Source organism: Chrysochloris asiatica, unplaced genomic scaffold (assembly GCF_000296735.1).
Source record: "Chrysochloris asiatica unplaced genomic scaffold, ChrAsi1.0 scaffold00028, whole genome shotgun sequence".
In the NCBI taxonomy this organism is placed as follows: Eukaryota; Metazoa; Chordata; class Mammalia; order Afrosoricida; family Chrysochloridae; genus Chrysochloris; species Chrysochloris asiatica.
Genome location: NW_006408546.1, coordinates 287002 through 311123, shown reverse-complemented (window position 1 = coordinate 311123; position 24122 = coordinate 287002). Strand labels below are relative to the sequence as shown.

Here is a 24122-nt window from a genome sequence, read left to right as displayed (position 1 = left end):
TGTGGTAGCCTGTGTGATGCTGTGATTCTGAAAGCTATGCTACTCGTATTTCAAATACCAGCGGGGTCACCCATGGTGGATGGGTTTCAGCTGAGCTTCCAGGCTGAGGCAGACTAGGAAGAAGGAGAGGTGGCCCACTTCTGAAAGGTTAGCCACTGAAAAGTTTATCAACAGCAGTAGACCATTGTCAGGATACAATGCCTGAAGACAAGCCCCGCAGGTTGGAAGACACTCAAAATGCAACTGGAAAAGAGCTGCCTACTTTAAGTAGAGTTGACCTTAATGATGTTGATGCAAAGCTTTCAGGACCTTCATTTGCTGATGGGGCACAACTCAAAATGAGAAGAGGGTCAGTGAGAGAGAAAGACCCCAAACGAGATGGATTGATGCAGCGGCTGCTACAATAGACTCAGACATAATATTGTGAAGATTGTGCAGGACTGGGTAGAGTTTCATTCTGTTTTGCATTGAGTCGGTATGAGTCGGAATACAGTCAATGACACTTAAAAACAATATAAATATTTAAGGAGCTCTGGTGTTGCTGTAGGATAAGCACTGAATTGATCATCACAAAGTCAGCAGCGTCTCCGTGGGAGAAAGATGAGGCTGTCTGCTCCCGTAAGGATTTACAGTCTCAAAAAGCACCGTATTGGGCCAGTATGAGTTGTAATGGGCTCGATGATAGTGAGTTTGTTTTTGCTTTTTATATATTTTTGTATAAATATCTAATCTCATAATTCTTTGTCTTTTATATTTGTCACAGTGTTCCTCTAATTTTTGTTGCAGCATTTCCCTAGGTGGTTGTTTGAGTTTAATTTTGATTGTTTTGTTATCAGAAAAAAATGTTAATATGTAATAAAATGTTTTGCTCATGTTTTCTGCCTTTAGTGTTGAGAAAGGCCTCACCAACCCCAGGTTATATACATATTTGCATATATTCTCCTCATTTTCAACCTTAAAATGTGTAGTTCATCAGCCCTTTTTTTGGGATAAGGTATGTTGTAGGACTCTACTTTTAAAGTCCCTAATTGTTGTTGTTAAGTGTCGATGAGTCATTTCCAGCCCTTAGCGACCCTTACAGGGTTTCCGAGGCTGTAAATCTTTACGGGAGCAGATAGCCTCATCTTTCTCCCATGAAGCGGCTGGTAGTTTCAAACTGCTGCCTTAAGGTTTGCAACCACTACGCTACCAGAGCTCCTTAAAGTCCCTAGTAGTAATTGTATTTTCTGAACTCAAAATCAAGATACTTAGTCTGCTAAAGTATTTTTATGCAGTGTATGTGGGGAGACATTCTCAAAGATTAGATCTAGAAATATTGAAATTTCTGGGATAGTTGATGATTAAAAATAGAATGTTTGAAATCAAGAGTGTATGGGAAACTTCACATCATAAATACTGCCAATGGGTTATGTGGTTGCAACCTCCTTTTCACCTAAGGCTCACAGTTATCTTTCCTCTTTGAAACATCATCGTCTGTTTTCGGGTCCATGGTGACTCTAATTTTGGCATGTTTGTAGCGTTCTTTCTACCTAGACAACTCATTCCTCTGTGTATACTAGAGGTAATCAGAACAGGACTCCTGTTGTAAACTAGGTGAACCCAGTCCTAAAATTGGAGCCTTAACCTATAGCATTAAAGCAGTCTCAGAAGGACTTAAGGAATCTTTCGAAATAAAGTGTCATGTCGCTTGACATTTATTATTTTCACAGCAAGATAATATGTTTTCTGTACTTTTAGAAAGCAGCCAGGTGGAATAGTGGTTAAAGTACTTGGCTGCTCACCAAGTGATCGGTGGCTCGACCCCACTAACTGCTCTGCAGGAGAAATATGCAGCAGTCTGCATCCATAAAGGTTGTTATTATTGTCACGTGCCCTGGAGTTGATTCTGACTTTTAGCGACCCTTGGTAAGGTTCCCAAGGTGGTGGGTATGCCGTTCCATGCTTATCCTATAGCACCACACCAGGACTCCTTGGAAACCCTATGAGGCAATTCTATTCTATCCTATAGGTTTCTATGAGCTGAATCAACTCGATGGACTGGGTTTCGGTGTGGATACTGTTAGAAGTAATTTAGGTGTTTAAGTCTTAATTTTTCATTTCATTTTGTTCTGTAGCTTGATGAATTTTCCCCAGTGGAAGCACTGCCTTGCTCTGCTGTTGAGAAATTTAGAGACACAGACTGTTTAGGAGAAATGTAGAAACAGAAATAGGACTGTTTGTGTGTTCTTGGCTCAGAGAGCTATGTTGCCCACATTAGCATGTACCATTGACTCTCTAGTGAAGCCTTGTAAATGCTCTTTGCAAGAGTCTGAGGTGGGGTTTGGTGTTTCTAGGTCACCCAGAGTGCCATGTGTATCTGTTTGATAAACTCTATGGTTTGTCTGATCTCTATGTTTTTACCAACTTTTTAAAAAACAAAAAAGAAAAGAAACGCAAACATGCATGCTATGTTAAATGAATTTGTGGGAAATCTAGGTTTAAAATGTAATCACATTCCTGAGATGGAAAAAAAAAAAAAAAAGTTATTTCCCAGGGAAGTTTTTATATGGGTGAGGGAGAGCCTTTTTAGTTTACGAATATTAACTATGAAAATGAACATATGACTTTGTAAGTTAATTTTTCCATTAGGTTGCTAGCTATATATATATATATATATATATTTTTTTTTTTTTTTTTTCCCCCCAAAGAGCAAGGCTATAATTGACTACTATTGGCAAATCAAAGGTCAGGGGAAAATGAGGATTGGAAGCTTTTCTGTTTAATATGGCACAGGTGTTTTGCTTTTTGTTGTCCAAGTATAAGGGTTAACCCCCTAAGTTTTATTTTTATATAGTTCAGGATTTCTCACACTTGACACTATTGACATTTTGGGCTGGTTGTGGGAAACCTGGTGTGGCTCTGTAGGATAAGCACCTTGGAAATCCTATGCATGGTCGCTGAGTCTGAAATGACTCGACAACACTTAACAACAATTCTTTGTTGTGGGACTGTCCTGTGTACTATAGGATGATAAGAAGAATCTTTAGCCTCTACTCACTGATGCCAAGGAGCCCTGGTAGAGTAGTGGGTTATACATTGGGCTGCTAACTGCAAGGTCAGCAGTTTGAATCCACCCGCTCCTTTTCAGAAGCAAGCTGACATTTTCTGCTCCCATAAAGATTTACATTCTTGGAAACCCTAGATAGGCTTGCTGTGCGTCTGAATTGGCTGACTCCATAGCATACAACCACAACCATCGCTACTCACTGATACAAATGACACTCTCCCTACTACCCCCACAGTCATAATAAAAGAGTCTCAATGGGAATAAAAACTGTCTCCAGACATGACTAGATATGTCCCCTTAGGGAAAACCATCTTTGGTTGAGAATCAGTGGGATAGTCCATGCAAAGAAGGTGAGAGTGGTCTGATTGGGATTTATGTGTGATTGAATTCTGGGGTGGCGCTGAGGGTTAATGCTCCTTGGAAATCCTCTACAGGATCACTATGAGTCGAAACTGACTCAAAGGCACTTACTTAACAACTTTCAAATCAGTTAGTTGTATTTCAGGACAATAATAGGCTGCTAGAAGGAAATCTTTTACATAAACTTCAGTGGAAATTCAATTAAATTTCATAGCTGTGAAAGTCACTAACTAAATTGGTTTTATTGAAAATGAAATCAATGAACTGAGACCTGAGACTGGACTTGAGAATTTGTGAGTTTATTTTTTAGAAAGACGGGTCTGATGTAGGTCTCAACTGGTTCCAGGGGATGGTAGGGATCATATGGCCCCTCTATGGTGAATCAGTCTTGGTGGTTAGATTTACCGTAGTTATTTTCTACGCTAATGGCATAGATCAAAGAACAGGAAGCTGCTTCCTAAAATATCTGCCTGCCCTTCCAGTCTCTGCGAACACAAGATTCGCAGATTGTGGCCCTCTAAGGAAGGTTGACCTATTCAGATGAAAAACCCACCTGCTGTGGAAAATCTGGAATATCTTCCAAAGTCTGTAACAAAACCCTTACTTGGCTACATGGTTTAATATCTACAAGTTACACGCTTCACTAGGTATCAGTGGCATGTTTTCCTCCCACGTGGTCATTTTCCTCGTCTCTGTTTTGGATTTTTAAAGATGCTTCTTTCTTATTAAGCCCTACAGTACAAATCAAAAAACAAAAGGAACAGATCCCCACACACACAGACCCTATCTCTAGTAGAGAATGTTGCACTTTGATTTTAGATAACAGCTTAGAGTTTTACACTTGACTTTTTGATTAATGCAATAGAAAGTACTTTATGGAGGATTGGTTTGAAAGGTGGCAATTGATGTGTAATTTGATGTTCCATATTAAAATTTGCTTGCCTTATATCATTTTTACTGCTGCTCTCAAGTGTTACCTGCCTGTATAATACAATTGTGTTGATTCATTGTTATTTGTTTTTTACTAATTACTTAACTGCAGTAAATTATAAATTACCTGCCAAAAACATTACCTTCATTATTCTGGACAAGCAATTAATCAGGCTTGGTTTCGTAACAAAATCATAAAAAAAAAAGTTTTGATGATTATATAAAGTGTCTGAATAATCAGATTAAGATGAACTGTTCAAACTGTTTAAAAATGTAACGTTGTTAAGTGCCGTTGAGTTGGTTCTGACTCATAACGGACACTGTGCTGCGTTTCTGAGGAGTGGTTGGTGGGTTTGAACTGGTACTGTGAAGGACTGACTATAAATAACAACCCACCAAGCAATTGCTGTTGAGTTGGTTCCGACTCATGGCAACCTTATGTGTGTCACAGTGGAACTGTGCTCCGTAGGGTGTTTTTTATTATTACTATTTTTTACTTGTTTGCTTTTTTTTTTGGGAAATTTTTATTGTGAATTAAGTAGAGGTTTACAGAGATCATTCATTTTACATTCAACAAACCATACACTTTGTTTTATCTCAATCATTGCAATCCCCTCCATATAATAAGTTATTCCATAGGGTTTTCATTAGGGATTTTTCATAAGTATTACCATGGCTGTCATTCAAGGTACCTCTGGGGAGACAGGAACTTTTTGAATCGCAACCAGACATGTTGATCATTTGCACACTTAGGTACACCATAATAAGTAATGGGAATTTAGAAACAAAGCACATAGGATCATTGCTAATAGAAGAAAAAAGAAGTATTAATAGAAAACAAAAAAGCACTTTGGAAAGAAATATTAGGAGTTTCTGCTATCCACTTTCTCTGTCTAGCCCTAATGTTTCATTTGCTGAGAAGTTGTCTGGCCCGAAGGAGGGGGAAGCCACAGCCGCAAAGAAAGGAATCCACTTGTGAAAAATTGTTTATTAGCAATTTTTTTTTTTTTTTTTTTTGGTGGAAGACTTTATAGTTGCTTATTGAGTTGAAAAAGTAGCATGTAGAACTTAAAAGTGGTTTGGTAAGACTGCACCAAGTCTGGTGTCAGTTGAGTGTGGTGAGCAGCAACATCTTCTTGGAATGATCAACCGCAGAAGGCGTCTCCTAGGGCTCTTGTTCCCCACCCTCTTCCCTTCCCCCTCCTCCCCCCACATCTGTGCATCTTTTGTTAAATGCTCCACCCAGGCAGGAGTTCTTTCTATCAAGGATTTTCATTTGGTTTACTGGTTCTCTGTGTCTGAAACAGCTAATACACAGTTAATACTGTCACCTTGAAAATTAAAGCAAAAGAATATAGAAATGGGGAAATTTTGCACAAGTGTCTGGGAAAGGACATTAAATCTGTCTCTAACTTTTGTTCAGTTTTAAAAACTGTATACTTTACTGGAATCATCTGACCTTGTAACTTTCTACACGGAAACATTCCTAGGAGTACTGTGAATCCATGCATTATGTGTTGGTTTCCTGAAAGCCCATTAAGTCCCACACGTGCTTGTGCGAATGTTGAAGATTTAGTTCTTGCTGTAGTAGTTCTGGGTGAATGGGTATTCACACACACACTTCCTTGTCTTGTTTTCTTTTAGGGGAACAGCCTTACAGCTGATGGCATTTGGATAGATCCAAACTACTTGTGTTTAGTCTGCGAATGTTTCTAACTCTATTAGTTTAGAAACAAATACAAATCTCCAGCCAGCTTATTTAAAGACAAAAAGTTTCATCTTTAAATGCTTGTTTTAGAAAGTCTGTTGGTTGAATGTATTGGAACATGAAACTAATGGGGCAAAAGTCATGGGTTTGAGTGCTGCTTCTGAATATTTAGCTTTGCCAGGTTCCATGGTAACTTGGCACTGCTTCTAAAGAGTTGGTCTTCAGAGGAGATCTGGTCCAGAGAGAGAGCATTCTTTCATTGCATAGATATATGTGAGTGCCTGCCTGCATGTGGTGGGCAGATACCGGTAAACACGACAGACCACAAGAACATAAATAGATAAATGAGAAACTATCACGTAGTGCATGCAGAGAATTCAAATTGGTGAAGGAATCGTTTTTTTTTCTCAAATATAATCGATAAAGGTGGATTTAGCCTCAGTGGGACAAAAATGAAGATAAAGCTGTAGACCCCCAGGGAATATAAAAAGTCCACAGCTTCCTTCTGTTGCACAGAAGAGTGGGAACAGCTTTCATTGGGGCAATTCTTTTGTTGCTTTCACTCCGTTTCCCTACAGAGTAACATATTGTTGAAAACCTAAGATGAATGTTTGATTCCGCGACACTATTGACAGAGACGAAATTGAGAGACTTGTTGTTCCCATTCTTCAGGGCGTTGGTGGGGAGCAGAGAAGCAATACCCAATGCGTGTTGGTAACCATAAAGCCTGGAATGATGGATGGGACCTGAGGCCTTTTTGTCTAAAGAAAAAGATTCCTACTATAAAAACAAAAAGTTCCACATTGGAAACAGTAACATTCAAAACCCAAAATGAGTGGAGTTTAGGGGAGACCATGTTGTTGTTGTTATTGTTGTCAGGTGCCATTGAGTGGGTTCAGACTCATAGCTACCCTGTGTACGGTTTCCGAGGAGCGGCTGGTGAGTGTGTACCACCAACCTTGCGGTTCAAACCAACCTTGCGGTCCAGTGCATTAACCCACAGTGCCACACCAGGACTTCTGGGGAGAGAACATAGAAGATAAGAAAAAGACTCATTAAATGACAGGAAGACAGGGAACACCAGGATGACTATCATCTGCCAAGACCTGGGCTGCATTCCCTCCCTACATTTCCTCCAATGTCAGGGCCTGGATGTCCCTCCACTGAGTTCTGGCTCCTGCTCCCCTTAGCCCTTTTGCCCCTTGACTCATCTCCAAAAGCTTTCACTCTGCTGGCTTTCTTGTTGTTGTTATTATGTGCCATCGAGTCGGTTCCGACCCATAGCGACCCTGTACAGGGTTTCTGAGGCTGTAAATCACTGGCTTTCTTAGAGCCCTTTAAATTTGTTAGCCTCTCTCCCATCCTAGACCAGTCCTCTCTTAAGGACCCCATTCTCTGTTTAGGCTCTTTCCTTACCAATTTTTTCTCTTCCTTCCTTCCTTCACTTCCTTAACTTTTTATTGCTGCTTAGGTGAAACTTCACAGAGCAATTCATTTTCCATTCAGCAATTTATACACATTTTGTTTAGTGACATTAATTATAATCCCCTTCAACCTAATAGCACTCTTCTCATTTCCTTTCTTGGTTCCCATTTCCATTTGTCCTATTTTTCCTGCCCTTTCCTGCCTTCTAAGTTTTGTTTGGGGGCTAGTGCTACCCTTTTGATCTCAAACGGTTGATTGTTCTGAGAAGTACATTCCTCCTTGGTGGTGTTATTCATTTTATAGGCCTGTCTATTGTGTAACTGACCATTGATCCCTAAGGGTGACTGCACTCTCAAGTTTGAAGGGTGTCTAAGAACCATAGTCACCAGAATTCTGCAGTCTCTGTTAGACCAGTAAGTCTGGTCTTTTTTTCTGATTTTCAATTTTGTTTTATCTTTTAATTCTCCCACTCTGCCCAGGCCCTTCTATTTTGATCCTGATAGTAGCCGGATACTTCTAGTTCTTCTGGTCTCAGGGTAGTGGAGGCTGTGGTTTTGTCTCCTCTCACTCTTCCTGTTTTCTCCACAGCTATAATATAATCTTGTGCTTGCTTTGCAAAGGCCACAGCCACATTCCATTTGGTAAAATTCAGTCTTTTTAAAAATAGGACTTGGAGTGAGATCGATGTGGGTTTGAATCTTAGTTCTGTAACCTAACTGAGTGACATCAGGCAAGTTATGTAAGCTCTCTAAGCTTTAGATTTTAAAATGGGATGGTAGTGTTGTTGTTAAGTACCGTTGAGTTGGTTCTGACTCATAGTGATCTTCTATAGGGTTCCCAAGGAGCGGCTTGGTGGATTTGAACTACCTACCTGGTGGTTAGCAGTCCAGTGCTTAACTAACTTTGCGGTTAGCAGGCTAGTACTTATCCTTATCCTACAGTACCACACCAAGACTTCATGGGATGATAATAGCTTCCTTTATTAGAAGGATTGAATGAAATAAAGTATTGTTGTTGTTAAGTGCCGTCGAGTCTTTTCCGACCCATAATTCCGAGGCTGTAAATCTTTACGGGAGCAGAAAGCCTCATCTTTCTCCTATGGAGCAGCTGGTAGTTTTGAACTGGTGACCTTGTAGTTTGCAGCCCCATTCGTAACCACTATGCTACCAAAGCTCCTTGAAATAAAGTATATGAAGTATATAATAAATATGTAACAGAGTATACAAAGCATGCTACTATAGCATGTTGCCAGCCTGCAGAAGATGTTTCATGGAGGAGAGCCCCCGTTCTTGGAGGGTCTGCTGGCACAACACTATTGCAGTCACAACACTCTCAGTCCCGCAGCTGCGTTTCAGTTTGTAGGCTCTCGGTCTCTTATGCTCGGATCTCTTGGCTTCCATGTTTTGTACTCTCTCAAGTGTGCCTCTAACCTCTCCTGCAGCTTTCAGTTTCCTTTGTGACCTCCCTGCTTTCTCCCACTGCTGTGAAGAAGAGTGCCCTAGGCTTCAGTCCTTGCCTTCCTGTTTTTCCCACCACTTGGGCATCCTAAGGGATCTCATCTCGACTCATAGTTGTAAATCATATCGCTCTGCTCCTGGTTCTCAAATGTGTCTCTATTGCTTGCTGCTCACAGTCACTGAATGTCTCATGCCTTCTTCACTCAATATGTTCAGAAGCCTCCTAACTGTTCTTTCTTACACTTTTGCCTTCCTTAAGTTTAGCTGCCACATGTTGTTGCTGGGCGTCATAGACTGAATTCAGATTCAAGTGTTTAACTGTCCTGCTACCAGGACTCCTACTAATAGCTACAGTTATCAAATTAGACCACCCTTGTTTATAGCTAAGCTTGCTGCCCCCTCCCCTGTCCTAACCACAGCTGCATCTTATCATTCAAGACACCCCCCCACCTCCCCCCACCAGTGTCCTGGCCCTGTCTACTCTGCCCTCCCTGAGTCACAGAATATGCCTTGGAAATATATACCCAGTGTTAGCAGGCCCACTGAACAGACTGGGTCGTTTTATTGCCTCCAAGCTTTATGGTGTTTGCTCTGAATGTCTTCCTTTAGCCACTTTTGTTTGTCCTCAACACAGACTTTCCCCCCATGAGGCACTGTCTGAATCCTGACCGGGCCAGAGGGTTCCTCTTGGATTCTCCACAGCACCATGCTTTCATTGTGACCCGTTAAAAAAATAATTACAACTGAACAGAACGGACTGAAAGGATGAATGGGGGCTAGGATGCATCCCACATAGTAATGGTGAGAATTCGTACTTGAGTCTGTGTGTACATGTGTAAAAGTACACGACACTTTTGCTCAGGGTCTTAAAAAAAAAAGTTTGAAAAACACCCATTTGCCACATTGTACTTGTACTGCCATTATCTGTTTGTCTCCATAGATTGTGAACTCCTGAAAAGCTTTTTTTTTTTTTTTTTAATTTAACTTTTTATTGTGAATTGAGTGAAGGTGGCAGACAAGATCATCAGTTTTACATTCAACAAATCAGACACTTTGTTTCATTTCAGCGATTGTAATCCCTTCCACGTAACAACAGTTATCCATCTTCATCCTTGTGGTTCCTAGTTCCATTCCATGTTCCCATCCCTTCTCAACTTTGCAAGGACCCTTCTTATCTTTTCAACCCTTGTGTTTAGCAAATCGTTGCTGTTGTTAAGTGGCACCCGGTCATTTAGAACTCATAGTGACTCTGGATAGCGTTTCTGAGGTTTCAAATCTTTGCAGTAGCAGAGAGCCTCATCTTTCTTCTTTAGAGCAGTTGGTGGGTTCAAACCTCCGACCTTGTGGTTTATAGATCAGTGTTTATCCTACAGAGCCACCACACTTCCTGTTTAGCAAAGTAGGCAGTCAATAAAAGCCTTGTTAAACAGAGTTGTCTGATTCTTGAAGGTGCGAAAGTGAGTGGGAATGGTGGAGTACTTGAATTCCTAGAATGAAATCAATGACTGTGTGAAAAGTTGCCTCTCTGAGTGTAAATGAATTAACAACTGTCACCCCGGATGCTGCAGCCTCCTTGTTTTCTGGACCAGTGGATAGGAAAATCTCTCCAGTGAGAATCTGCTTACCAGTGCTCCTTGTTCTCTTTTGTCCAGTATTGGGTCTGGGCAGACTCTGTCATTGTTTAGAGGAAAAACAGGGCTCCATTTTATTTCTTCAGGGAGGCTCAGCTACCCCCACTGTCTGTGTAAATGACTTTCTCAAGAGAGAAAGAAGAGGAAGGAAAGGGCACAAGGTGGAAGTTCCATGTTGTCTTCCCCTTAACATTTTTCCTGCTGTGGGGGCAGTAAGTAAGCCCTGGAGGAAGAAGTGTGTATCCTTCCCTCCCTGGGGCTGATGTTATTGTCAGGACAAGACCACAGAACTAGAGAGTCAGGATGCTGGCTTATGCTCTCCCCACGTTTGCTCCAGAAGTGTCTGGGCCTTCACTTCCACCAGGAAGCAATGGGACTGGCAAGGAGCCACACGCAGCCTCATGATCCACGTTGCTTTTCCATTCTTCTGTGTTGTTCTACCCTCTTTTCCAAGCACCTGTTTTTCTCCCTAAACCTTATCTTCATCTCATCCCACTCTTCCTTCTCCCACCTCTCTGAAAGCAAACACTAAAATAAACAACTGTAAATAAAAGCTCATAAAGAGAAATAAATGAGTAAATACCTCTGCTTCATTTAGGTATCTCCACTTTGTCAAGAAGAGCCCTGGTAGCGTAGTGGTTGCGAATCGGGCTATGAACCGCAAGGTCAGCAGTTCGAAACTACCAGCTGCTCCGCAGGAGAAAGATGAGGCTTTCTACTCCCGTAAAGATTTACCTCTTTGGAAACTCTGTACAGGGTCGCTGTGGGTCGGAACCGACTCAAGGGCACTTAACAACAACAACAACACTTTGTCAAGGGAAAGGAGTTTTTTGTAGTGTTAAAGACCACATATTAAAAAGGATCAGAACCTTATCTGTATCTTTGCAGGCCCAAGCTTGGTGCCGTACATACAATAATGAGCTCTAGGATACTTCAGTGCCCAGATGGGCTGAATTAATAAAGAATGTGGAGTCCTTGGGGAGGTTAAGCACTTGGTTAAGTGCTTGCCAACTATCTAAAAGGGTAGTGGTTCAAATCTACTTTGAGGTTCCTTGGAAGAAATGCCTGGTGATCCACTTCTGAACGGTAACAGCCATTGAAAACTGTGGAGCAGAGTTCTACTTTGAAACACATGAGGTCAGCAGAAGTTGGAATCAACTGTATGACAACTGTTTTTTTTTGTTTAAGTCTGATGCTTGTTTGATTGGCTTGCTATTAAATATTAAAGATATTCGTGCTCTCTCTGTCATACCTTTCTCTACTGTCTCCTTCCAAGAATTAGTTGTTGTGTTGTTGTTAAGTACTGTCCGGTCATTTCCAACTCGTAGCGGTGGTGGTGGTGGTGTTCTCTGGAGTGAGTTCCAAGTCATAACAACCCTGTATAGGTTTTCCGTGGCTGTAAGTCTTTACGGGAGCAGAAATTCTCATCTTTCTCCTGTGGAACTGGTAGTTTAAAACTGCTGACCTTAAGGTTAGCAGCCCGACTGCTAACCACTAGTGACCCTGTATAAGGTTCCCAAGGAGTGACTGGTGAGTTTGAACTTGCGGTACAAATCAACCTTGTAATCTAGTGCTTATCCTACGGCACCATTCTAGGACTCCTACAAGAATTAGTTTCTCTGATTTATTTCATAAACCTGACACTTTGACATAAATCAAAATCTTGACAGATGTGACACCAGCCGAATAATATACTTGACTTTTTTGAGGCAGCCACTTTTTGAAAAGTTGACTCTTAATGAGTCTAAATGAATGACTGTGTTGCAGCTTGAAAACATTCCCTAGACAAATGGCTTCCTAAGGACTGCTTTGGATACAATCAGAGGTTAGGCAAATCAAAGGCAGCTAAGAGAAACAATTCCCAGAAGACTTGGATGCCAGCCTACCCGGAGAGCCCCAAGCTTGGGAAGAGTTCAGGCAACAAGTTAGAAAGGAAATAGCTTTTTAAGAAAAATCTTATTAGATTGGCAATAGCAATATTGTTCGTTTCTGATTTTACAAATAACGTACATTTCCTGAAGGAAAAAGAAAAAAAAAAGACAATACAGAAAGGCTAGGAAATGAAAATTACTTTTTAAAATTTTTTTAACCATCCCTCCTTTTTAGTGTATCTTTGTCTAGATTTCTGTCTCTACATATAAAACACTACCATAGAGTCAATGCCAACTCATAGTGATCCTGCAGGACAGAGTAGAACTTCTCCATAGACTTTCTGAGGCTGTGGTCTTCACAGAAACATACTGCCACATCTTTCTCCCATAGAGCAGCTGGTGGGTTCAAACCACCAGTCTTTAGGTTAGTAGCCCACCACTTAACCCACTGTGCCACCAGGCTCCTCATTTACATATATATTGTTGTTTTTAAATGCCGCGGAGTCAGTTCTGACTCAGTGATATTGTACAGGGTTTCTGAGGAGTGGATGGTGGGTTTGAACAGCTGACCTTCTGGTACATAGTCCAGTGCTTAACATACAGCACCACACCAGGGCTCCAAAAGGTTTCCTGAATTGAACCCTGGCTGCATCATTGAAAGCACTGAATCGTAACCACTAGACCACCAGGGATACATATATACAGCACATAAAACATTCCTGAAAGATTATTCTGAAATGTCTTATTACCTGTTTTTAAAAATTTAATATAATTTATATCAGTGCATATTTAATATGTTTGCTTTTTGTAAGGCTATTCCATAATTTTCTCATCAACGTCATTTAGGTTATTGCCAATATTTTAGTATTATAAAACTTTAAAAATGTTCTGATTAAGTCTATTCTTAAGAATTTGAAATGGGAAAATAAATTATTTTTGCATCCATACCCTTTACTATAAAATGGCACAGTTAAGCTTTATGATCTTTTGGGAATCACACCTAAGATAATTTTTTTTACTGCATCTAAGATTTAATTCTGTCTTCAATTTTTAGTGTTGTTGAAACACAGATACTACAAGTGGATGACTTTAAAGAACAAAATTTATTCTCTGAGTCTGTTTTAGTTGCTTGCCGTCCAGTCCAGTCAATTCTGACTTATAGCACCCCTATAAGATTGAATAGAATTGCCTTAGAGTGTTTTCTAGGCTGCAGTCTTTACAGAGTGGATTGCCAGATCTGTTCTCCCATGAAGCGGCTGGTGGGTTTGAACCACTAACCTTTTAGTTAGCAGCCGAGCACTTAACCTTTGTGCCACTAGGGTTCCTTCTTTCACAATTTAGGTGACTAGAGGTATGAATTTCAGACAGTGGCTCTACAGGAAGGCTCTTTCTGTGTGTTGGCTCTTGGGGGAAGAGCCTTGGATCTCCGTTACTCGTCTAGCCCCACCCTCCTGTTCCTGCTTGCACCTGTATCTAATCTGACCTTTTTATAACTCAGAGGTGATTAGGTTTAGAACATATCCTGCACTGATATGACCTCATCAACATAACAAAAAACACCTGTTTCCAAATAGGATCGCTTACAAGGTATAGAGGTTAGGATTCTAGTTCAACCTTTTGGAGACAATTCAATCCAGGACACATGCCTTGGGCTCATGTGGCTGCCCATGGAAGAGGCAGTGTCCACAGCAGTTAAGGACACGATAGTTGCAACCACAGTGCTTGGATATGCAAATTTATTTATTTATTTATTTTTTGGACAAGCTGTGTACTTTGTTAAGTCTTGATTTCCTGATCAGTTAATGGAGATGATAATACTGACAGCAGATTGTTGTGTAAGGGTAAATGAAGTAAGCACATAAAGTCTTTAGCATGGTGCCTTACACATAATAAGCAGTCAAAACATTAGCTGATGGCCTTATTCTTAGGATCTCTAAGGCTCCTCTTCACCCATTGTTCAGAGGTGAGAGTGATGGTTCTTTATCTTATCATTGGATCGGGCCCAAAGTTTGGAGTCATCTGTGACACCTCTTCTTCAGAATGCATGAGGGTAAGTCAAAAAGTCTTGCTATTAGGGTTCCAGTTCATACCATGTATGGATTTATTCCAAATCAGATGTGTTTAAACATGTCCTATGATCCGTGGTTGGCTGTAGACAAGTTCTCTCAGTGATACACTTGTCTTAGTCTCCTTCAAAACAGGTTCCATAGACAAAAATGACTTTGAGGTCAGAGCTAATATAGATTAAATTTTTAACAAAACTAAAGTGGACACCTTCCCAAATCATTGAAGCTTTGTAACAAATTTGCAGAAATACTGTTTCACATAAAACAAGTTTTAGATGGATCATGTGTTTTAAGGATGTCCCGGAAGACCGCAAAGATAAGTCAAGAGAGAGAAGACCGTCAATTGTGATGAATGAAACCACTCTGGTTGAAGGCCAAACACTGGTGGAAGACTGGAGAATCACCACTGATGTGATGACTACTGAAGTTGGGAACTCACATGATGTGATATTTTCAATTTTAAACAAGTATCTTGGCCTCAGCAAACTTTCAGCTTGATGGGTGCCAAAAGTGATGTGTAGAGATCAGCTAGCTTAAAGAGCTGGTCTTTTCATTATTCCTTAAAGTAAAATCAAAATGAATTAAGGTGATTTTATGGAATGAATCATAACTTGGGATGATTCTTGGATTGACCAGTAAAATCTGGGGAGCAAGGTACAGTCAAAACAGAAGCTCCAGGTGAGGATCCACTGGGCCAGTTTAATTCAAGGCAGAGAGTTCATTTCAGAAGGTTTTGAGATCCCATAGGGGTAAAAAAATTTTTTAAATCATTTTTGTGAATTGAATGAAGGTTTACAGATAAGATCATCATGTTTACATTCCATAAATCATAGACTTTGCTTCATCTCAATGATTGTCATCTTCTCCATGTAACAACAGTTATCTCACTTCCTCTGGGTGGTTCTTATTAACATTCCACCGCCTTCTCAACTTTGTCCTTAGGTAAATGTTGCCCTATTGATCATGAATGGTTGACCCTTCCATGGTGAGCATACCTGACTAGCATTTTTGTCCCCTCTACATTCTCTCTGGTAGCGTAGTGGTTACGAATCGGGCTGCAAACCACAAGGTCAGCAGTTCGAAACTACCAGCTGCTCGGTGGGAGAAAGGTGAAGCTTTCTGCTCCTGTAAAGATTTACAGCCTCGGAAACCCTGTACAGGGTCGCAACTGACTGCACGGCACTTAACAACAACAACATTCCTATCTACTGCTTAGTGAGAAATTGGGAAACTATGGTGAGTTCCATTCCAGACCTGAAGGGTGGCCAGGGCATAGTCTCCGGTTCCGCCAGTCATTTTGTAACCAGTAAGCCTGGTCATTTTTTTAAATGATTTTGAGTTTTGTTTCACATTTATTCCTCCTCTATCCAAGATGTTCTAATGTGACCCCTTTCAAAGCAGTTGGTACTGGGAGCCAGGTACCATCTATTTCTTCTGGTCTCAGAGTCCTGTTAACTGATGTTTATGTGTTCTGTTGGACCATTGGACTAGTTGATTACAAACACCTTCAAATTTTCATCCCTCTTTTTTCTTCTGCACATGGAGAGACCAATAATTATTCCTTGATGGCTGCTCATGAGCTTTTAAGATCCCAGTAGTTACTCACCAAGCAGGATATAGAACCGTGTCTTTGTGGACTGTTAGCCAGTTGACTGTGGTGTTTCTGGAGACTATGACACTGAATCCCCAGGCCCAGCAACTCATTACCAAAGGGTAATCCTGATCAATTTTCTTAAAGGACTCAGGATGATCCTGGGGGCTCTTAGGAAGAAGCTTTAAGAAAAGTGAAAACTGCCTTGTTGGAAGAAAAGACAGGAGAGACGTGACAAGGAATATTTTTCTCATCACGACGATGCACCGTTCTTCAGTTGTAGTCAGGGGTGACGTCACCTACAAGAATTTTATTGGGAAACTTTACTTCACCCATCCTCCAGCTCTGATCTTGCCCCATCAGACTTCCTTTTGCTCCCCAAATTCAAAGAACATTTAAAAGGAATATGATTTGAGGTCTTTGAGGATGTCATGCTGCTGTTTTGATGTGATGTAAACTGAAGAGCACATAATTCTTTTGAGAATTGTTGTCAGGTGCCATCAAGTTGGTTCTGACTTGTATAGGGTTTCTGAGGCTGTAACTCTTAATGGAAGCAGAAAGCATCATCTTTCTCCAGCAGAGCGGTTTGTGGGCTCAAATCACTGACTGTGTGGTTCACAGTCCAGTGCGTACCCTACAGTGTCTCCAGAACTCTTTGAGGAAGAATTAGCGAAATGGAAACAGCATCTTCAGAGGTATATAAATCTAGACGAAGGGTCTGTCAAGAAACAGTAACCTCACCTGTTGATATTTTGGTTTAATGAAAATTCCTATGATTTTATAGCAGTACTTTATGACTTACCCTCGTATCTATCATTCAGCCATTTTTCATTGTCTTTCACTGTTAACACCTTAGTCCAAGACTCCACCATCCATGTCCTGGATTACTCACTCCAGTAGTAAGATGATATAAATCAGATCATGTTTCTCTTTATTTTATTTCCCCTCTAAAACCCTGTTCATATAGCATAAGAGCTTAAATCTGTCTTATTTCCCAAGAATCACTACATGAGCTAGCCACCTCCAACCTTTTCTCCAGCTCTTCTCCCTCACCTGCTCCGTCTGTTCTGCCAAACCTGCCTCCTTATTGTTCCTGCCCTGCTTACTGGTTCCCTCTGACTAGGGCACTCTTCCACTCCATATTCATGTTGCTCATTTGCCACATTCTTCAAGTCTTTATTAAAATATCATCTTCTAAGTGAGGTTTCACCCAGCCACTCGCTTTTAAATTGTGCTTGTGCCTGCACACACACACACACAACACCCATCGTCATCCTATTTGCCATATATTGTCCTTGTATTTTTAAATTGTGGATTGGTTTTATACAGTGCCAGGAGGACTGATAGTTTTGTCTGTTTTATTCATTGTGTATTCACAGCGCTTAAAGCATCACCTGGCATATACTAGACACTCAATAAATATATGTATTTTTAATAAATGGATGTTCCTGAAAGTCTCTCTGGCTCTCTTCCCTTCTAAATTAATGACTCTTTATATTTTGCACCCACAGCACCATGTCTCTTTCAGCTCTTTTTGTATTTGGGATTTGTTACAATTTGTGTGTATTGTCTTTCCCCCATTGACAATAAATCCCTTCATCAGAAAAAATGTGTCATATTCCCTGTACAATTCAATAGCACCCTCTCTATTCTGATGGTGGTGGTGGTGGTGGTTATGTGCCATGGAGTCAGTTCCAACTCTTGGCGATCCTGTATAAGGTTTACTAGGCTGTAAATCTTCATGTGAGGAGATAGCGTCATTTTTCTCCTGCCTCTGTAATTATTGTTGTTGTTGTTGTTAAGCTCCGTCAAGTCAGTTCTGACTCATAGTGACCCTGTATAGAGGCTTTACGTTTTTTGGGGGGAGCAGAAAATCTCATCTCTATGAAGTGACTTGTGGACTGGAACTTCTGGCCTTGTGGTTTGAAGTCCAGTGCTTATCATATAGAGCCACCGCACTCTATAGTAGGTGTTCATTAAACAGTTAATGAATATTCATAAATACCTGGTGTGGTGCTGTAGGGAAAACACTGGACCGCTACCCGCAAGGTTGGCAGTTCAAACCACCAGTCACTCCTCGGAAACCCTATACAGGGTCACTATGAACTGACTCCACAACGCTTAACAACAGCAACATTAGAAGCATTTGTAAAGTATTTGTGAGCTAGCAGCCATTACTGACTGACTAGAATAAGAACTGGGCTGGTCCATCATTGAGAACTGGCAGGATTTGGGGAAAGAGAGAGCCCACCTCCATTCACCCACTGTCCTAGGTCTTCATTGTTCTCAGAGAACCCTTCAGAATTTCTATAAATAGGGCTCCTAGTTTTCATTCTCTCTCAGTCAACGCTGTTTTTCTCATGGACTAAATGAATATTATTTCTTTATACAGTTTTGTTTAGTCACCAATTTTGTAACAGTAATTTTTTCTTTTTTTGTGTGTGTGTACATTACATAAGCTGCATTATGGATTAAATAAGCTTTTCTGGGTTAGTTTGAGATTATAAGCACTGTTAACAATGTCGTTTTTATTGGGAGAATGAATTTTTGGTTGCAAACAACTGACTTGCATAGAAACTTTTAAAATAAAATTTAATGATTAACTGGTTTCTTAGAACTGTTTCTCCTTGTTTTGTTCTGGTTTTGTTTTTACATTTGGCATTTTAAGTTACTAAATAGAATTCAGAGTGGTTTCTTCCCTTAGATTATATAATTACTCTATGCAACTAGTTAAAGTGTTCATTAGTCCTGTCAGTTTTGTCTCCGATTTCTTATATTAAGTAATATTTTAAATGAGTAATAGTTCTTTGTTCTCAGAGTCTTAATCAAATAATAACCAGTTTTAGTATTTTTTAAATATGTTTTCCCACTTAACAAGAGTAAGTGAATAAACATAAGATTAAATATTTATGTTTAAGCATCATCATTCTTCTCAATGGTTGCCAAACCAAAGTTGCACAAAGATCAGAAAGAAAGATTTTCTTAAACTCTCACCTTTATAGGCTTGGACCACATATGATGTGAGTCCTAAGAGAAAAGGTGGTGCCTTTATCCCTAGAGCCACACTCAGTAAATGGGGGATTGAAGGATAACAGTTTGTACTGAGACTGTCAGAAAGGAAGACTGTCTGAGCTTTGCACATGAAGGGCATTTCATTATATCTATGGAATAGGAGTGGGTTGTTTAGTTTGTCTTGTTTATAATGTATATGTTATACATTGCATTTTAAGATTTTTATTGTGGTAAAATACGTTTAAGGAAACATTTGTCAAATACCAACTATTTGGGATTTTGTTGCTGTTGTTAAGTGCTGTTGAGTCGGTTCCGACCCATAACAACCCTGTGTAGGGTTTCCAAGGAGCAGCTGGTGAGCTTGAACTGACAACCTTACAGTTCCAACTGACTTTACACTCCAGTGCATTATAGAAGTGTTTTAAGAACAGAATATCATCTGCTTTCAATAGTTTTCTCTCTTGTTGCTTCAAATTATTATAAACCTTTACAGTGTATAAAGTATCTGTTTTCCTAACATGTCCATAATTACTCTAGTGATAAGCATGATAGAAACTCCCTCCACTTGCTCCAGAAAGCTGTTTCAGTCCTTTTCCTCAGGAAGTCCTAATCAGTAAATTAATTTCTGGTGGCTGAGGGTATTTCTCTACTCATAAAACTCATTTCTTAGAATATAGAATTTAAGAGAAGGTTAATTTGGAAGTTAATTATGTTTAGCATGATATCAATAGTTATTTCTTTTTCATTATTTCCACAAAATGATTCATTTGATTCATTAAAGATTACTTGTTAGGGACGAATAAAGGAAAACATGTATTTGAATTGTCCTGTTTTCTAAATCATCCAGCACATATTGACATAGAATTATTCCAAAAAAATTTTTAAAGCATCTTGAGTACATAAATATTCACAGCAGCCCTATTCACAATAGCCCCCAAGTGGAAACAGTGCTTATACCCATAGCTGACAGGTTGATACTTAAAATAGATGGTGCAAATGGCTAAAAGCTAAACTGTTTAGCTCATCTAGCCAAAAGGTTGGTGGTTAGAACACATCCATTGGCACCTCAGAAGAAAGGACTGACAATCTGCTTCCAAAAGGGCACAGTTTGGAAACCCTATGGAGCATGTATGGAGTTGCTGTGAGTTAGAATTGATTCCATGGCAACTAACAACAACAACATATCCATACAATGAAATATTATTTGACAACAGAAAATGAGGCACTGATATATGCTACAACATGGATGAACCTTGAAAACATGCTAAGTGAAAGAAACCAGACACAAAGGCCACACATACATGATTCCATTTATATGAAATGTCCAGAATAGACAAATCTATGGAGACAGAAGCTAGATTAGGTGATTGTTTGGGACTGGGAAGGGGGTGGGCTTAGGGCATAGGGAATAACTGTTAATGGGTATGGAATTTCTTTTTAGTGTGATAAAAATGTTCTAAACTTGATTGTGGTGATAGTTTAATAGTACTATAAATAAACAAAAAGTCACTGAATTGTGTACTTTAAATAGGTGGAGGGTATGATTTGTGAGTTATAGCTCAATAAAACTGTTATTAATAAAACCATTTTGTTAGTAGTTTGTAATATGATAGAAGACACTTTAGAAGTACCTAGTATGCTCAATGGGAAAGGTAAACATAATGTATATAGTAAGTAAATTAATTTAATATTTGCTGAGGAAAATTCTCAACATCTCTTTGAAACTATTCAGATGAGAATGAATAGAAACCGTAGTCCTTTTTACATGAATTTGAAAATATTGTGTTTATATGCTGAGGAGCAGATCTCAGCATTTAAGAATACTGATAGTTTGGATTTAAAATGTGAATGGCTAAAGCAAGCGTCTGTGCTTCATGAAGGTATATGAAATATTTTCCTGTTTGCTTTAGAGATGACCTTGATATTCAATATCATAGTTTGACATGAACATAAAAGACAGTACAGTTGTTAGGGAGTTAAAGTCGCTTAAATATTAATTCTGCTTGTATAAAGGGAAAATGATTAATAAGTATACTGCAAAAAGTTCTCCAGAGATTTCAAGAAAATTTTCAGGCTCCCTATCTTCCTCTCTTAGATGGAAGACTTACTGGCATGTTGTTGTTAAGTGCTGAAGACTTACTGGCATGTTGTTGTTAAGTGCTGTAGAGTCTGTTCTGACTCATAGTGACTCTATAGAATTTCCAAAGAGCCACTTGTGGGTTTGAACTGCTAACCTTGTGGGTAGCATTCCAGTGTTAATCCTACACAGGGAGATCTGAAATTGTTTACTGTGTCCAGGTGGAATGTATTACGGTAAAACTCCTCTTCGAGTAAGCAATGGTCACTCTTACACTTGTTTTAAAGATGTTGTTGTTGTTGTTATTATGTACCATGGAGTCGGTTCCGAATCATAGCGACCCTGTACAGGGTTTCCGAGGCTGTAAATCTTTACGGGAGCAGAAAGCCTCATCTTTCTCCCGTGGAACAGCTGGTGGTTTTGAACTGCTGATCAGTTATTTTTAGTTATTATAAATAATTTGTGAAAGATGTTGTTGTTAAGTGACGTCGAGTCTGTTCCAACCCATAGCATCTTCAAGGAGCAGCTGGTAAGCTTGAACTATTGATCTTGTGGTTCAAAATGATTTTGCTGTGTAGCACATTAACCCACAGCGCCACACCATGACTCCAATTTGTGACTATATCTGACTGAAAAAAATGTACACACTACAGATTAAGCTAAAATTTTCTATGACCTCCACCCAATCCCATTTCTCTCCAGAGAGAAGATACTGCTTTGGCTAGTACAAATCTTCATTGATTTAGTGTGTATGGTTCCAGGACTTCTAGATCTTTTTCTGTGTATCTCATATGTACATGTATGTTTCCATAGACATACATCATTTGGATATGTGTAAAAACAATAGTGATGATGATGTAATAGCATACTGTGTTTATTTTTCTGTAACTTACTTTTTTACCCTTAATAATATGTGCTTTGGAGAGCGTTCACTGTCTATATGTATGCACAGGGCTCTCCACCAAGCTTTTTGCCTGCTGTAGAGCCCTCACTATAAGCATGTCTGATCATAATATGTAACCACTCCCTGCTGATGGTCATTTGGGAGAAAGATGAGGCGTAATGCTCCAGTAAAGATTTATAGCCTCGGAAACCCTCCGTAGGCTTGCTATGAATCAGAATTAATAAATGGCAGTGCATTTGGCTTCTTTTTTCTTTTGTATTAAGGGTCTTTTCCTAATTTTTGCTGGTATGGATGGTTAATAAAATTCCAGTATTATTATTCCTTAAGAACCTGCATAAAAAAGCAGTATCTCTGGGTAGAGAAGCGTAAGAATATATAGGTCGGAGATGTATCCATTTTCTATTTTGGGCCCTGGTATGGCAAGGTAGGATAAGCACTAGACTGCTAACTGCAAGATCTACTGTTCTGCCCCTTGAAAACCTTATACAGGGTCACTATGAGTAGGCGTCAACTTTATGATGCTCAAAAACAACAATAATGTCAAATTGTCCCCTCAAAGGTGTCAGTTGCATGCCCATGAGCATTTTCCTTGCACTTTGTCAACACTTAACATCATTGAACTTAAAAAGTTTTCAAATCTGATGGCTAAAAAACCCTGGATATCCTTATTGTTTTAATTTGCATTGCATGAGTACTCATGAAATTTTCATTTTTAATGGCACTTTAATTTCCTCCTTTATAAATTATCTTTACATATTATTTATCCTTCCCCCACCCCGAATTTGGGTTGCTTGTATTTTTCATATGGATTAATAGGCATTTTTCATTCTTTACTTATTGTGGATATTAATTTAATGTCTCATATGTATTGTGAATATTTTCTTTTTTGGGGGCTTGTCTTTTGTTTATGGTGCCTTTAACCAGGCAGAAGTTTTAAATTTAGATGCAGTCAAATATATCTTTATGTCCCTTCATGAACTTTGGCCTATATTTTATTTTAGGCTTTCCCTACCTCAAGATAACAAACATTCACTTACATGCAGGCCTGACTTCATGATGCTGCAGGCCACTTGCTCTTCTTCCTTTTCCTTCTCCCACCTACTTGGTTTAATTCTCTGTGCTGCCATCTCAAATTCTTAATTGCTTCCACTGTGTTTACATATTTCATTCATTTGCTTTATTTTTATTTTTTCTCTATTAGCATGTCAGATTCCTTGCAAATTCCATTTGGTATTTTGTTATTGATTTCATCAATTTATAAATTAAATTAGTGAGAAATAACATCTTTAGAGTAACCAATCTTCCCACCCAGGGCAAAAAAAAAAAAAAGTTCATCTTTTATTATTATATCCATTAGTGTATAAAGTTTTATAGAGCTTTGTCTTACCAGTCTCGAATATTGAGCATTTTTCATTATTCTTTTGAGTGGAATTTATTTCTCTTTGGTGGTGGTGGTTGTGTGCCATGAGTCAGTTCTGACTCATAGGGTTTCCAAGGCTGTAAATCTTGATGGGAACAGAAAGACTCATCTTTCTCCTGAGGAGAGGTTGGTAGATTCGAACTGCTGACTTTGTGGTTAATAGCCCAGTTCATAATCCACTACCCTACCAGGGTGACTTTATTTCTCTTTAACCTTTCAGAATTAGCTATGTAAAAGCTAATAGTTATGTGTGTGTGAATATGTGTGTATATATATAAAGGACCTCTGGTAGCATAGTGGTTACAAGTTGGAATGCTAACCTCAAGGTCAGCAGCTCCAAACTACCAGCGGTTCCATGAGAGAAAGATGAGGCTTTCTATTCCCATAAAGAATTACAGCCTCAGAAACCCTATACAGGGTCGCTATGGGTCGGAATCAACTCGACGGCACTTAACAACAACTATATATACATATGTAGTTATACACACACACACACACATATATGTATATATATAGTTGCTGTTGTTGTTAAGTGCCGTAGAGTTGACCCTGTATGGGATTTCCAAGGAGTGACTGATGAGTTTGAACTGCCAACTTTGTGGTTCAAACCAACCTTTTGGTCCA

The 24122-nt window shown here is 39.5% G+C and overlaps 1 protein-coding gene across 1 annotated transcript in view; it reads left to right on the top strand.

Annotated features, from left to right (window-relative positions):
- Positions 1 to 24122, top strand: part of PLCL2 (phospholipase C-like 2) — a 247028-nt gene that overhangs the window by 74453 nt on the left and 148453 nt on the right. The window lies entirely within an intron of this gene.